This window comes from Loxodonta africana, chromosome 13, assembly GCF_030014295.1.
Source record: "Loxodonta africana isolate mLoxAfr1 chromosome 13, mLoxAfr1.hap2, whole genome shotgun sequence".
Lineage (NCBI taxonomy): Eukaryota > Metazoa > Chordata > Mammalia > Proboscidea > Elephantidae > Loxodonta > Loxodonta africana.
Genome location: NC_087354.1, coordinates 60,156,061 through 60,169,190, shown reverse-complemented (window position 1 = coordinate 60,169,190; position 13,130 = coordinate 60,156,061).

Sequence of the window (13,130 nt, the reverse complement as noted above, 5' to 3'; positions counted from 1 at the left end):
ATGGGGCCTCGTTAGAAATGCAGAATCTTGGCCCTGCTCCAGATCTGCTGAGTTAGAAATCTATATTTTAACAAGATTCCTGAGTGTTTCGTATGCACATTAAAGTATGAGGAGCACTGTCCTAGAGAACAGCCCTACTTTGGACATCTAGTTTCAGATAACATCTCAGTGTTAATAATAGGTAGTTACTTGGATCCACAATCAACACCCATGGAAGCAGCAGTCAAGAAATCAAAACACCCATTGTATTGGGCAAATCAGCTGCAAGAGATCTCTTCAAAGTGTTCAAAAGCAAAGATGTCACCTTGAAGACTAAGGTGCGCCTAACCCAAACCATCGTGTTTTCAGTCGCCTCATATGCATATGCATGCAAAAGCTGGACAATAAATAAGGAAGACCAAAAAAGAATTGATGCCTTTGAATTGTGGTGCTGGCGAAGAATATCATATATACCATGGACTGCCAAAAGAACAGTATAACCAGAATGCTCCTTAGAAGCAAAGATGGCAAGACCAAGTCTCACATACTTTGGACATGTTATCAGGAGGCATCTGTCCCTGCAGAAGGACATCATGTTTGTTAAAGTAGAGGGTCAGGGAAAAAGAGGAAGACCCTCAACGAGATGGATTGACACAGTGGTTGCAACAATGGGCTCAAGTATAGCAACAACTGTGATGATGTCACAGGACCAAGCAGTGTTTCATTCTGTTGTGCATAGGGTTCCTATGACTCAGAACTACTGGACTGCATCTAACAACAAGGAAATACCAGGACCCCCACTGACTCAGAGGCTAAGCAGCCTGGCTGCTAGTCAAAAGGTCAGTGGTTTGAATCCACCAGCTGCTTTGTGGGAGAAAGATGTGGTGGTCTGCTTCCATAAAGATTTCAGCCTTGGAAACCCTATGGGGCAGTTCTTACTCTGTCCTGTAGGGTTGCTATGAGTCAGAATCAGTGGCATCAGAGTTGGTTACGTTTTTAAGAAACTACCAAGATTTTGTTTCTGATTAGCAAGGTCAAGGGAACGAAGTCAGTTTGTGTACCTTAAAGGTGGCTAGCTCAGCAACAAGTGGAGGCTCAACCAAGATACTCATGACATATTGGCCTCATTCCCAAGAACTCACTAATAAAATTCCTCAAAACAGGATTTTCTTTCCTGAGGCAAAGGTTAAAGGCCCTCAGCTCAAGATACGAAGACAATAAAACAACTGAACACTTCAAACCTTTGTAAATTACGATATCAGTTTTTGAAGAAATGGATAGTAACCTGGAAAGTGAAGTTGTTAGTTGCCATAGAGTCAGCTTTGACTCATGGTGACTTCTGTGTAGCAGAATAAAATATTGCTTGGTCCTGCATCATCTTTATGATCATTGGTATGTTTGGGTCCATTGTTACAGCTATTGTGTCAATCCATCTCATGGAGGGTTTCCCTCATTTTCATTGACACTCTACTTAACCAAACATGATGTCCTTTTCTAGGGACTAGCCTTTCCTGATTGTGTCCAAAGTAGGCAAGACAAAATCTCCCCATCTCCCCGTAGCTTCTAAGGAATAGTCTGGTTGTATTTCTTCTAAGACTGATTGGTTCATTCTTTTGGCAGTCCGTGGTGTATTCAGTATTCCTAACAAACACAACAGTTCAAATACATCAACTCCTATCTTCCTTTTTCATTATCCAACTTTCGCATGCATATGAGGTGACTGGCAAGACCATGGCTTGGGTCAGGCACACCTTAGTCCTCAAAGTGATACCTTTGGTTTTTTAAAATAGTAAAGAGGTCTTTGGCAGCAGATTTGCCCAATGCAACACATTTGATTTCCTGACTGCTGTTTCCATGGACGTTGATTACTGACTCAAGTGGAATGACAACTTCAATTTCTTCTCCATTTACCATGATGTTTATAGATCTAGTATTGAGCATTTTCATTTTCTTCACATTCAGGCATAATCCATACTGAATGCTATAGCCTTTGACCTCCATCAGTAAGTGCTTCAAGTCATCTTCATTTTCAGCAAGAAAGACTGTGCCGTCTGCATATTGCCATTATTAATGAGTCTTCTGCCAATCCTGCTGCCACATTCTTTTTCATATAGGCTGGCTTCTCATTTGCTTAGCATACAGATTGCTTTTCCGATTTTAAACCGTGCAGTATCCCCTTGTTCTGGTTGAACGACTGCCTCTTGATCCATGTACAAGTTCCATATGAGCTCAGTTAAGTGTTCTGGAATTCCCATTCTTTGCAATGTTATCCATAATTTGTTATGATCCACACAGTCAAATGAATGCCTTCCACACAGTAGTTGATGAAACACAGATAAACATGTTTTTTGCATTCTCTGCTTTTGGCCAAGATCCATCTAACAGTAGCAGTGCTATCCCTTGTTTTATGTCCTCTTCTGAATCCAGCTTGAACTTCTGGCACGTCCCTGTTCATATACAGCTGCAGTCGTTTTTGAATTATCTTCAGCAGAATTTTGTTAGCTTGTGATATTAATGACATTATTTAATAATTTCCACATTCCATTTGATCATCTTTCTTTGGAATGGGCACGAATATGGATCTCTGCTGGTTGGTCAGGTAGCTGTCTTCCAATTTCTTAACATAGACGAGTAAGTATTTCTAGCTTTGCCTTCATTTGTTGAAGCATCTCAGTTGGTATTCTGTCAATTCCTACAGCCTTGTTTTTCACCAGTGCCTGTGGTGCATCTTAAACTTCTCCTTCTGTACCAGCAGTTCTGGAAACCCTGGTGGCATAGTGGTTAAGTGTTATGGCTGCTAACCAAAGGGTCAGCAGTTTGAATCCACCAGATGCTCCTTGGAAACTCTATGGGGCAGTTCTACTCTGCCCTATAGGGTCGCTACGATTTGGAATCGACTCAATGGCACTGGGTTTGGTTTGGTTTTTTGGTACCAGCAGTTCTTGATGTGCTACCTCCACCACCCTTCTGTCAGCTTGTCATACAGTGGTGGCTTCTGCGTTATTGCTATGATGCTTGAAGCTACACCACCGATATTTCAAGTACCAGCAGGGTTACCCATGGTGGACAAGTTTCAGTGGAGCTTCCAGACTAAGACAGAAAAGGAAGGAAAGCCTGGCAATCTACTTTCTAAAACTTAGCCAATGAAAATCATATGGATCACAACAGCAAATTGCCCAATATACTGCTGGAAGCTGCGCCTTCTCCCCCAGGTCAGAAAAAAGGCACTCAAAATATGACTGGGGAAGAGCTGCCTTCTCAAAATAGTCAACAGTAATGACACAGATGGAACGAACTTTATTTCCTGATGTGGCACAACTCAAAATGAGAATAGCAATATCCATTAGTGATCAGAACGGGACTGTATGAATTATGAATCAAGGAGAATTGGAAGTCATCAAAAATGACAGGTAATTGATTGAAGATCCATGTACTAGGTGTTAATGAGCTGAAATGGACTGGTGTTGCCATTTTCAATCCTACGATTAGTAGTCTACTACCAGCCTGCAGAGTAAAAACCAAAACCAAACCAAATACATTTTCGTCAAGTCAATTCTGACTCATAGCGACCCTGTAGGACAGAGAGGAACTGTCCCATAGGGTCTCCAAGGCTGCCAATCTTTACGGAAGCAGACTGCCACATCTTTCTCCTGCAGACCGCCTGGTGGATTTGAACCATTGACCTTTCAGTTAACAGCAGAGCACTTAACCACTGGGCCACCAGGGTTATTCACCTAGAGAGTAGAAGAGATAAAAGACCAGCAATTTCACCTCTAGCACCTACATTTACAATAGGTAAAGTTACAATAAGAAGAAACCTTTTTCTCCTTTTAGAAAAACAGCAGCAAAACACGCATCCTTGGACTGGGTTTTCAAAAAGCTATCAAATGATCCCTGAGATATGTCAGACTTTAAGAACCCTTCTGAAGAGTTTCTTTGCCTCATGATTGTCATTAAAATAAGGCAAAACATGAGTATTCAGTATGCTACACTAGGAAACTGCCTCATTTTACAAATGCCTTAGCTATCTAGTGCTGCTGTAACAGAAATACACAAGCCAATGGCTTTAACAAAGAAAAATTTATTCTCTCACAGTCTAGTAGGTTACAAGTCCAAATTCAGGGTGTCAGCTCCAGGGGAAGGCTTTCTCTCTTTGTTAGCTCTTGAGGAAGGTCCTTGTCCTCAATCTTCCCCTGGGCGAGGAACATCTCCGGTGCAGGGACCCTGGGTCCAAAGGACATGCCCTGCTCCTGGTGCTGATTTCTTGGTGGTATGAGGTCCCCAACTCTCTGCTTGCTTCCCTTTCCTTCTATCTCTTGAGAGATAAAAGGTGGTGCAGGCCCCACCCCAGGGAAACTCCATTTACATTGGATCAGGGAGGTGATCTGAGTAAGAATGGTGTTAGGATCCCACTCTAATTCTCTTTAGCAAAAAATTACAATCACAAAATGGAGGACAGCCACACACTACTGGGAATCCTGGCCTAACCAGGTTGACACATATTTTTGGAGGGACACAATTCAATCCATGACAACAAACTTGATAAGTTTATAAACGGATTGAGTGGAAGAGATCTGGGAGGTCAAAGAATCCAGGCTACCTTGTTTTACTAACAGAGAATCTAGGCACAAAGAGTCTCCTGACTCCGGTGCTCCTTCCACTAATTCTTATTTTTAAAGCCATGATTCACAGAAAAATTCAAAAAGTTTGTTAGGGACTGTCCAGGTAGAAGATTAATAGTTGACTGAAGAGTTGAATGAATGTGGTTTTATAGTCCTTTTAAAATAAGCTGGCCTTTAAGAATGTTCTTAAGGGGAAAACTTTCAGCTTAGGGTCTTTCCTATCATAGCGCCTTTTTACTTCAGGAATATAACAGGACACAAGTACATTTAAGATACAAATATAAGGCATTATATATATGATGGTTCTTAAGCATCGAAAGAAGATGGAATGAATACAGAGTCATTATACCAAAAAGAATTAGTCGATGTTGAACCATTTCAAGAGGTAGACTACGATCAGGAAGCAATGGTACTAAAGGAAGAAGTCCAAGCTGCTCTGAAGGCATTGGCAAAAAACGAGGCTCCATATTTATGCCTAATCCCAAGAAAGGTGACCTAACCGAGTGCAGAAATTGTAGAACAATATCATTAATATAACACGCAAGCAAAATTTTGCTGAGGATCATTCAAAAACAGCTGCAGCAGTATATCGACAGGGAACTGCCAGAAATTCAGGCTGGTTTCAGAAGAGGATGTGGAACCAGGGATATCATTGCTGATATCAGATGGATCCTGGCTGAAAGCAGAGAATACCAGAAAAAAAAAAAAAAAAAAAACCGGAAGGATGTTTAAATCCCAAAACCAAACCCACTGCTATGGAGTCGATTGTGACTCCTAGCGACCCTATAGGACAGAGTAGAACTGCCCCATAGAGTTCCCAAGGAGCAACTGGCAGATCTGAAATGCCAACCTCTCGGTTAGCAGCTGTAGCACTTAACCACTAACCACTATGCCACCACGGTTTCCAGAGAAGGATGTTTACCTGTGTTTTATTGACTATGCAAAGGTATTCGACTGTGTGGATCATAACAAATTATGGATAACATTGAGAAGAATGGAAATTTCAGAACACTTAATTGTGCTCACGAGGAACCTTTACATAGATCAAGAGGCAGTTGTTCGGACAGAACAAGGGGATACTGATTGGTTTAAAGACAGGAAAGGTGTGCATTAGAGTTGTATCATTTCACCATACCTATTCAATCTGTATGCTGAGCAAATAATCCGAGAAGCTGGACTATATGAAGAAGAATGGGGCATCAGGATTAGGGGAAGACTCATTAACAACCTGTGTTATGCATATGACACAACCTTGCTTGCTGAAAGTGAAGAGGACTTGAAGCACTTACTAATGAAGATCAAAGACCACAGCCTTCAGTATAGATTGCACCTCAACATAAAGAAAACCAAAATCCTCGCAACTGGACCAAGAAGCAACATCAAGATAAATGGAGAAACGATTGAAGCTGTCAAGGATTTCATTTTACTTGGATCCACAATCAACACCCATGGAAGCTGCAGTCAAGAAATCAAATGATGCATTGCATTGGGTAAATCTACTGCAAAGGAACTCTTTAAAGTGTAGAAAAGTAAAGATGTCACCTTGAAGACTAAGGTGCGCCTGACCCAAACCATGGTATTTTCAATCACATCATATGCATGTGAAAGCTGGACAATGAATAAGGAAGACCAAAGAACTGACGCCTTTGAATTGTGGTGTTGGCAAAGAATACTGAATATACCATGGACTGCCAAAAGAACGAACAAATATGTCTTGGAAGAAGTACAACCAGAATGTTCCTTAGAAGTAAGGATGGCAAGACTGCATCTTACATACTGTGGACTTGTTGTCAGGAGGGATAGGTCCCTGGAGGAGGACATCATGCTTGGCAAAGTACAGGGTCAGCGGAAAAGCGGAAGACCCTCAACAAGGTAGACTGACACAGTGGCTACAGTGAGCTCAAGCATAGCAACGATTGTAAGGATGGCGCAGGACCAGGCAGTGTTGCATTCTGTTGTGCATAGGGTCGCTGTAAGTTGGAACTGACTTGGCAGCACCTAACAACAATAACAACATTTGTGAATTTCCCAATAGAAGTGCAAACGAAAGTGAATTTGCGAACGATTAGTTACTGCAAATCTTTCAGAAACAAAAATCTCAAGGTGAGAGTTTATTAAACAAAAAGTCTATTTAGTAGCAGAACTTCAGAGAACCCTATCAACTTGTAATTATTTTGAGATAATTAAACTAGGCCTGGATTAATATTTATCTCACACCAACATAAGGCTGAGGAAGAAACTTACCTATTTAAGAAACTTTCAAGCACATTATTTTTATGTAACTAAAATTAGCATCCACCTAATCAGTCAAACGACCCATTCACTGCATTGCATTGCATTGCACTGGGCAAATGTGCTGCAAAAGACCTCTTTAAAGTGTTATAAAAGCAAAGCTGTCATTTTAAGGACTAAGGTTTGCTTGACCCAAGCCATGGTATTTTCAGTCATTCGCCTCACATGCATATGAAAACTCGACAATGAATACGGAAGACTGAAGAAGAACTGGTGCATTTGAATTATGGTGTCGATGAAGAATATTGAATATACCACGGACTGCCAGAAGAATAAACAAATCCATCTTGGAAGAAGTACAGCCAGAATGCTCCTTAGAAGCAAGGATGGCAGATTTTGTCTCAGGTACTTTGGACATGTTATCAGGAGGGATCAGTCCCTGGAGAAGGACATCATGCTTGGTAAAGTTGAGGGTCAGCGAAAAAGAGGAAGACCTGCAAAGAGATGGACTGACACAGTGGCTTGAACAATGGGGTCAAACACTGCAACAGTTGTGAGGATGGTGTAGCACCAGGCAGTGTGTTTGTTGTTCTCTTGTACATGGAGTTGCTATGAGTTAGAACCAGCTGGATGGCAAGTAACAACAACAATCAGTACGTATGTCTTCTTTGTAAGTAATGCTATGCATTAATTTTTTTTCCTACAATGAAGTTTATTAAGACAGATTTCAAAATTAAAATTTCAGGATTCAAAGTCATGAATGTTTTTTAAGTTCTTGATTCACGTTACTAATTTTTTTAAAAAGTGGTTTTTATATTAATTCACTCAGCCATCATCAATGCAAAGTGCTTTTTCACTGCCAAATTGAATATCATAATTAAAAAATAAACCAATAAACCTCTCTGGTTTTAATTTGTATTTTAAAACTTACTGTTATGTTTTTTACCTAGATTTTACCTTTGAGAATAGCATGTTAATTACCTTTGCTTTATCAGAGTTGCAGTGTTTTGCTTATCATTTTTAATGAAGGAATCCTTTATGAGGATAAAGATATTAATCTTTTGCTATTCTTTCTAACTAGTGTTTCCAGGGTATTGTTTCCCTTTTACTTTTGGTTAACTATATTTTTATGTGTAGAGTAGATAGTTAAATACATCAATCCTTTCTTTTATAATTTCTTTTATCACTTAAATTTAGAACGTCTACACTACTCAGAGGGTTAAAGTACGTTCCTCCTCGTTTCTAGGTTTTCTTTCATGTGATTTTAAATAAGTACTTAAGTAATTCATCTGTAATTTATTTTAATGATATTTGAGAGTAAAGACCTACATTTTTAAAACTAGCTAGCCAGTCTTCCAACATTATTTATTAAGCTGGTTTGCTATGTTTGTCTTTGTATAGTAAAATACAAGCTCTAGAAACTTTTCATTACTGTATCCCCAGCATCAAAAAATGGCTGGCAAGCAGTAGATGCTCAGTAAGTGTTTGTTGAATCACAGATAAATGAGGTCTGTTTCTGGGCAGTCTCTTCCATTTAAGATCTTTCATCTTCATTACGGAGGCTTGACTTTTTTATAGATTTTACCCTAAAAGGATGAAGCATGTTAGGTGCATGTGATAGAAAGCTACCTACACTTCTGCATCCATTGCTGAGTTTCAATGTCTTCTCTCCCCAAACAGCTAAACTTTATATATAAACACAGATACACATTCTCCCACCCCTGAGCTCACTACAGTAAATGGCACCACCACCCCAACCACTCAGGTGCTTGTCCAGAAACCTAGCCTGGGAGTCAACCTCCACTCGTCCCTCTTCCTCACCACCTAGATCCAATCAATCATCAGGTCGTGTGAACACTCCAGAATCCTTGTACTCTGCTTCCTTCTCTATCTCCATGCTTTCACCCTACTATAAATCACTATCAGCTGTCACATGGACAGCGACAGCCAAAGTCATGTCACTACAAATTAGGCTTCATCATGACAGTCCCTGAAGCCCTCCAATAGCTTACCACTGCTTCTGTGAGAAAGATCCGAATTTTTTCTCTTCAAAAATTCTTTTTTTTTTTAATAATTTTTATTGTGCTTTAAGTGAAAGTTTACAAATCAACTCAGTCTCTCACACAAAAACCCATAAGCCTTGCTACACACTCCTAATTACTCTCCCGCTAATGAGACAACCCACTCTCTCCCTCCACTCTTTCTTTTCTTGTCCCTTTCGCCAGCTTCTAACCCCCTCCACCCTCTCATCTCCCCTCCAGGCAGGAGATGCCAACATAGTCTCAAGTGTCCACCTGATCCAAGAAGCTCACTCCTCACCAGCATCCCTCTCCAACCCACTGTCCAGTCCAATCCATGTCTGAAGAGTTGGCTTCGGGAATGGTTCCTGTCCTCGGCCAACAGAAGGTCTGGGGGCCATGACCACCGGGGTCCTTCTAGTCTCAGTCAGACCATTAAGTCTGGTCTTATGAGAATTTGGGGTCTGCATCCCACTGCTCTGCTGCTCCCTCAGGGATTCTCTGTGGTGTTCCCTGTCAGGGCAGTCATCAGTTGTAGCTGGGCACCATCTAGTTCACCTGGTCTCAGCATGATGTAGTCTCTGGTTCATGTGGCCCTTTCTGTCTCTTGGGCTCGTAATCGCCTTATGTCCTTGGTGTTCTTCAGTCTCCTTTGATCCAGGTGGGTTGAGACCAATTGATTTATCTTAGATGGCTGCTTCCTAGCATTTAAGACCCCAGACGCCACTCTTCAAAGTGGGATGCAGAATGCTTTCTTAATAGATTTTATTATGCCAGTTGACTTAGATGTCCCCTGAAACCATGGTTCCCAGACCACTGCCCCTGCTATGCTGGCCTTCGAAGCATTCAGTTTATTCAGGAAACTTCTTTGCTTTTGGTTTAGTCCAGTTGTGCTGACCTCCCCTGTAATGTGCTGTCTTTCCCTTCACCTAAAGTAGTTCTTATCTACTAATTAGTGAATGCCCCTCCCACTTGCCCTCCCTCCCCCCTCACATAACCACAAAAGAATGTTTCCTTCTCTGTTTAAACTATCTCTCAAGTTCTTATAATAATGGTCTTATACAATATTTGTCCTTTTGCAGCTGACTAATTTCACTCAGCATAATGCCTTCCAGGTTCCTCCATGTTATGAAATGTTTCACAGATTCCTCACTGTTGTTTATCGATGCGTAGTATTCCATTGTGTGAATATACCATAATTTATTTATCCATTCATCCGTTGATGGGCACCTTGGTTGCTTCCATCTTTTTGCTATTGTAAACAGTGCTGCAATAAACATGGGTGTGCATATATCTGTTCATGTAAAGGTTTATTCCTAGGATATATTCCAAGGAGTGGCATTGCTTGGTCGTATTCTACTTCTATTTCTAGCTTTTTAAGGAAGCACCAAATTGATTTCCAAAGTGATTGTATCATTTTACATTCCCACCAGCACTGCATAAGTGTTCCAATCTCTCCACAGCCTCTCCAACACTTATTATTTTGTGTTTTTTCGATTAATGCCAGCCTTGTTGGAGTGAGATGAAATCTCCTTGTAGTTTTCACCTGCATTTCTCTAATGGCTAACGATTGTGAAATTTCCTCATATATCTGTTAGCTACCTGCATGTCTTCTTTAGTGAAGTGTCTATTCATATCTTTTGCCCATTTTTTAACTGGATTATTTGTCTTTTTGTAGTTGACTTTCTGCAGTATCATGTAGATTTTAGACATTAGGCGCTGATCGGAAATGCCACAGCTAAAAACTTTTTCCCAGTCTGTAGGTAAACTTTCTACTCTTTTGGCGAAGTCTTTGGATGAGCATAGGTGTTTGATTTTTAGGAGCTCCTAGTTATCCAGTTTTTCTTCTGCATTCTTAATAACATTTTGTATACTGTTTATGCCCTGTATTAGGGCTCCTAACATGGCCCTATTTTTTCTTCCATGATCTTTATTGTTTTAGATTTTATATTTAGGTCTTTGATACATTTTGAGTTAGTTTTTGTGCATGGAGCGAGGTATGGGTCTTGTTTCATTTTTTGCAGATGGATATCCAGTTATGCCAGCACCATTTGTTAAAAAGACTGTCTTTTCCCCATTTAACTGTTTTTGGGGCCTTGTCAAATATCAACTGCTCATATGTGGATGGATTTATGTCTGGATTCTCAATTCTGTTCCATTGGTCCATGTATCTGTTGTTGTACCCGTAGCAGGCTGTTTTGACTACTGTGGCAGTATAATAGGTTCTAAAATCAGGTAAAGTAAGGCCTCCCACTTTGTTCTTCTTTTTCAGTAATGCCTAATTTATCCGGGGCCTATTTCCTTTCCACTTGAAGTTGGTGATTTGTTTCTCCATCTCATTAAAGAATGTCCTTGGGATTTCGATCGGGATTGCATTAAATGTATAGATCACTTTTAGTAGAATAGATATTTTTATAATGTTAAGTCTTCCTATCCACGAGCAAGGTATGTTTTTCCCCTTATGTAAGTCTCTTTTGGTTCCTTGCAGAAGTATATTGTAGTTTTCTTTGTATAAGTCTTTTACATCTCTGGTAAGATTTATTCCTAAGTATTTTATCTTCTTGGGGGCTACTGTAAATGGTATTGATTTGGTGATTTCCTGTTTGGTGTTCTTTTTGTGGATGTAGAGGAATCCAACTGATTTTTTATGTTTATCTCGTATCCTGATGCTCTGCTGAAGTCTTCTATTAGTTTCAGTAGTTTTCTTGAGGATTCCTTAGGGTTTTCTGTGTATAAGATCATGTCATCTGTAAAAAGAGATACTTTTACTTGTCCCTTGCCAATCTGGATGCTCTTTAATTCTTTATCTAGCCTAATTGCTCTGGCTAGGACCTCCAACACAATGTTGAATAAGAGTGGTGATAAAGGGCATCCTTTTCTGGTTTCCGATCTCAATGGGAATGCTTTCAGGCTCTCTGCATTTAGGGTGATGTTGGCTGTTGGCTTTGTATAAATGCCCTTTATTATGTTGAGGAATTTTCCTTCTATTCGTATTTTGCTAAGAGTTTTTATCATGAATGAGTGTTGAACTTTGTCAAATGCCTTTTCTGCACCAATTGATAAAATCATGTGATTCTTGTCTTTTGTTTTATTTATGTGGTAGATTCCATTAATTGTTTCTCTAATGTTGAACCATCCCTGTATACCTGGTATGAATCCCACCTGGTCATGGTGAATTATTTTTTTGATATGTTGTTAAATTCTCTTGGCTAGAATTTTGTTGAGGATTTTTGCATCTAAGTTTATGAGGGATATAGGTCTATAATTTTCTTTTCTTGTGGTATTTTTACCTGGTTTTGGTATTAGGAATATGGTGGCTTCACAGAATGAGTTTGGTAGTATTCCGTCCTTTTCTATGCTCTGAAATACCCTTAGTAATAGTGGTGTTAACTCTTCTCTGAAAGTTTGGTAGAACTCTGCAGTGAAGCCTAGAACTCTGCAGTGAAGCCATCCGGACCAGGGCTTTTTATTGTTGGGAGTTTTTTGATTACCTTTTCAATCTCTTCTTTTGTTATGGGTCTATTTAGTTGTTCTACCTCTGTTTTTGTTAGTTTAGGTAAGTAGTATGTTTCTAGGAATTCACCCATTTCTTCTAGGTTTTCAGATTTGTTCGAGTACAGTTTTTCATAGTAATCTGATATGATTCTTTTAATTTCAGTTGGGTCTGTTGTAATATCACCCGTCTCATTTCTTATTCGGGTTATTTGCTTCCTCTCCTGCTTTTCTTTTGTCAGTTTGGTCAGTGGTTTATCAGTTTTGTTGATTTTTTTCAAAAAATCAGCTTTTGGTCTTGTTAATTCTTTCAATTGTTTTTCTGTTTTCTATTTCATTTAGTTCAGCTCTAATTTTTATTATTTGTTTTCTTCTGGTGCCTGTGGGTTTCTTTTGTTGCTCTCTTTCTATTTGTTCAAGTTGTAGGGAAAATTCTTTGATTTTGGCCCTTTCTTCTTTTTGGGTGTGTGCCTTTATTCATATAAATTGACCTCTGAGCAATGCTTCTGCTGTGTCCCAAACATTTTGATAGGAAGTGTTTTCATTCTCACTGGATTCTCTGAATTTATTCCATCCTTAATGTCTTCTATAATCCAGTCTTTTTTGAGCAGAGTATTGTTCAGTTTCCAAGTGTTTGCTTTCTTTCCCCTGCTTTTCCTGTTATTGATTTCCACTTTTATAGCCTTATGGTCAGAGAAGATGCTTTGTGATATTTCAATGTTTTGGATTCTGCTAAGGCTTGCTTTATGACCTAATATGTGGTCTATTCTAGAGAATGTTCCATGTG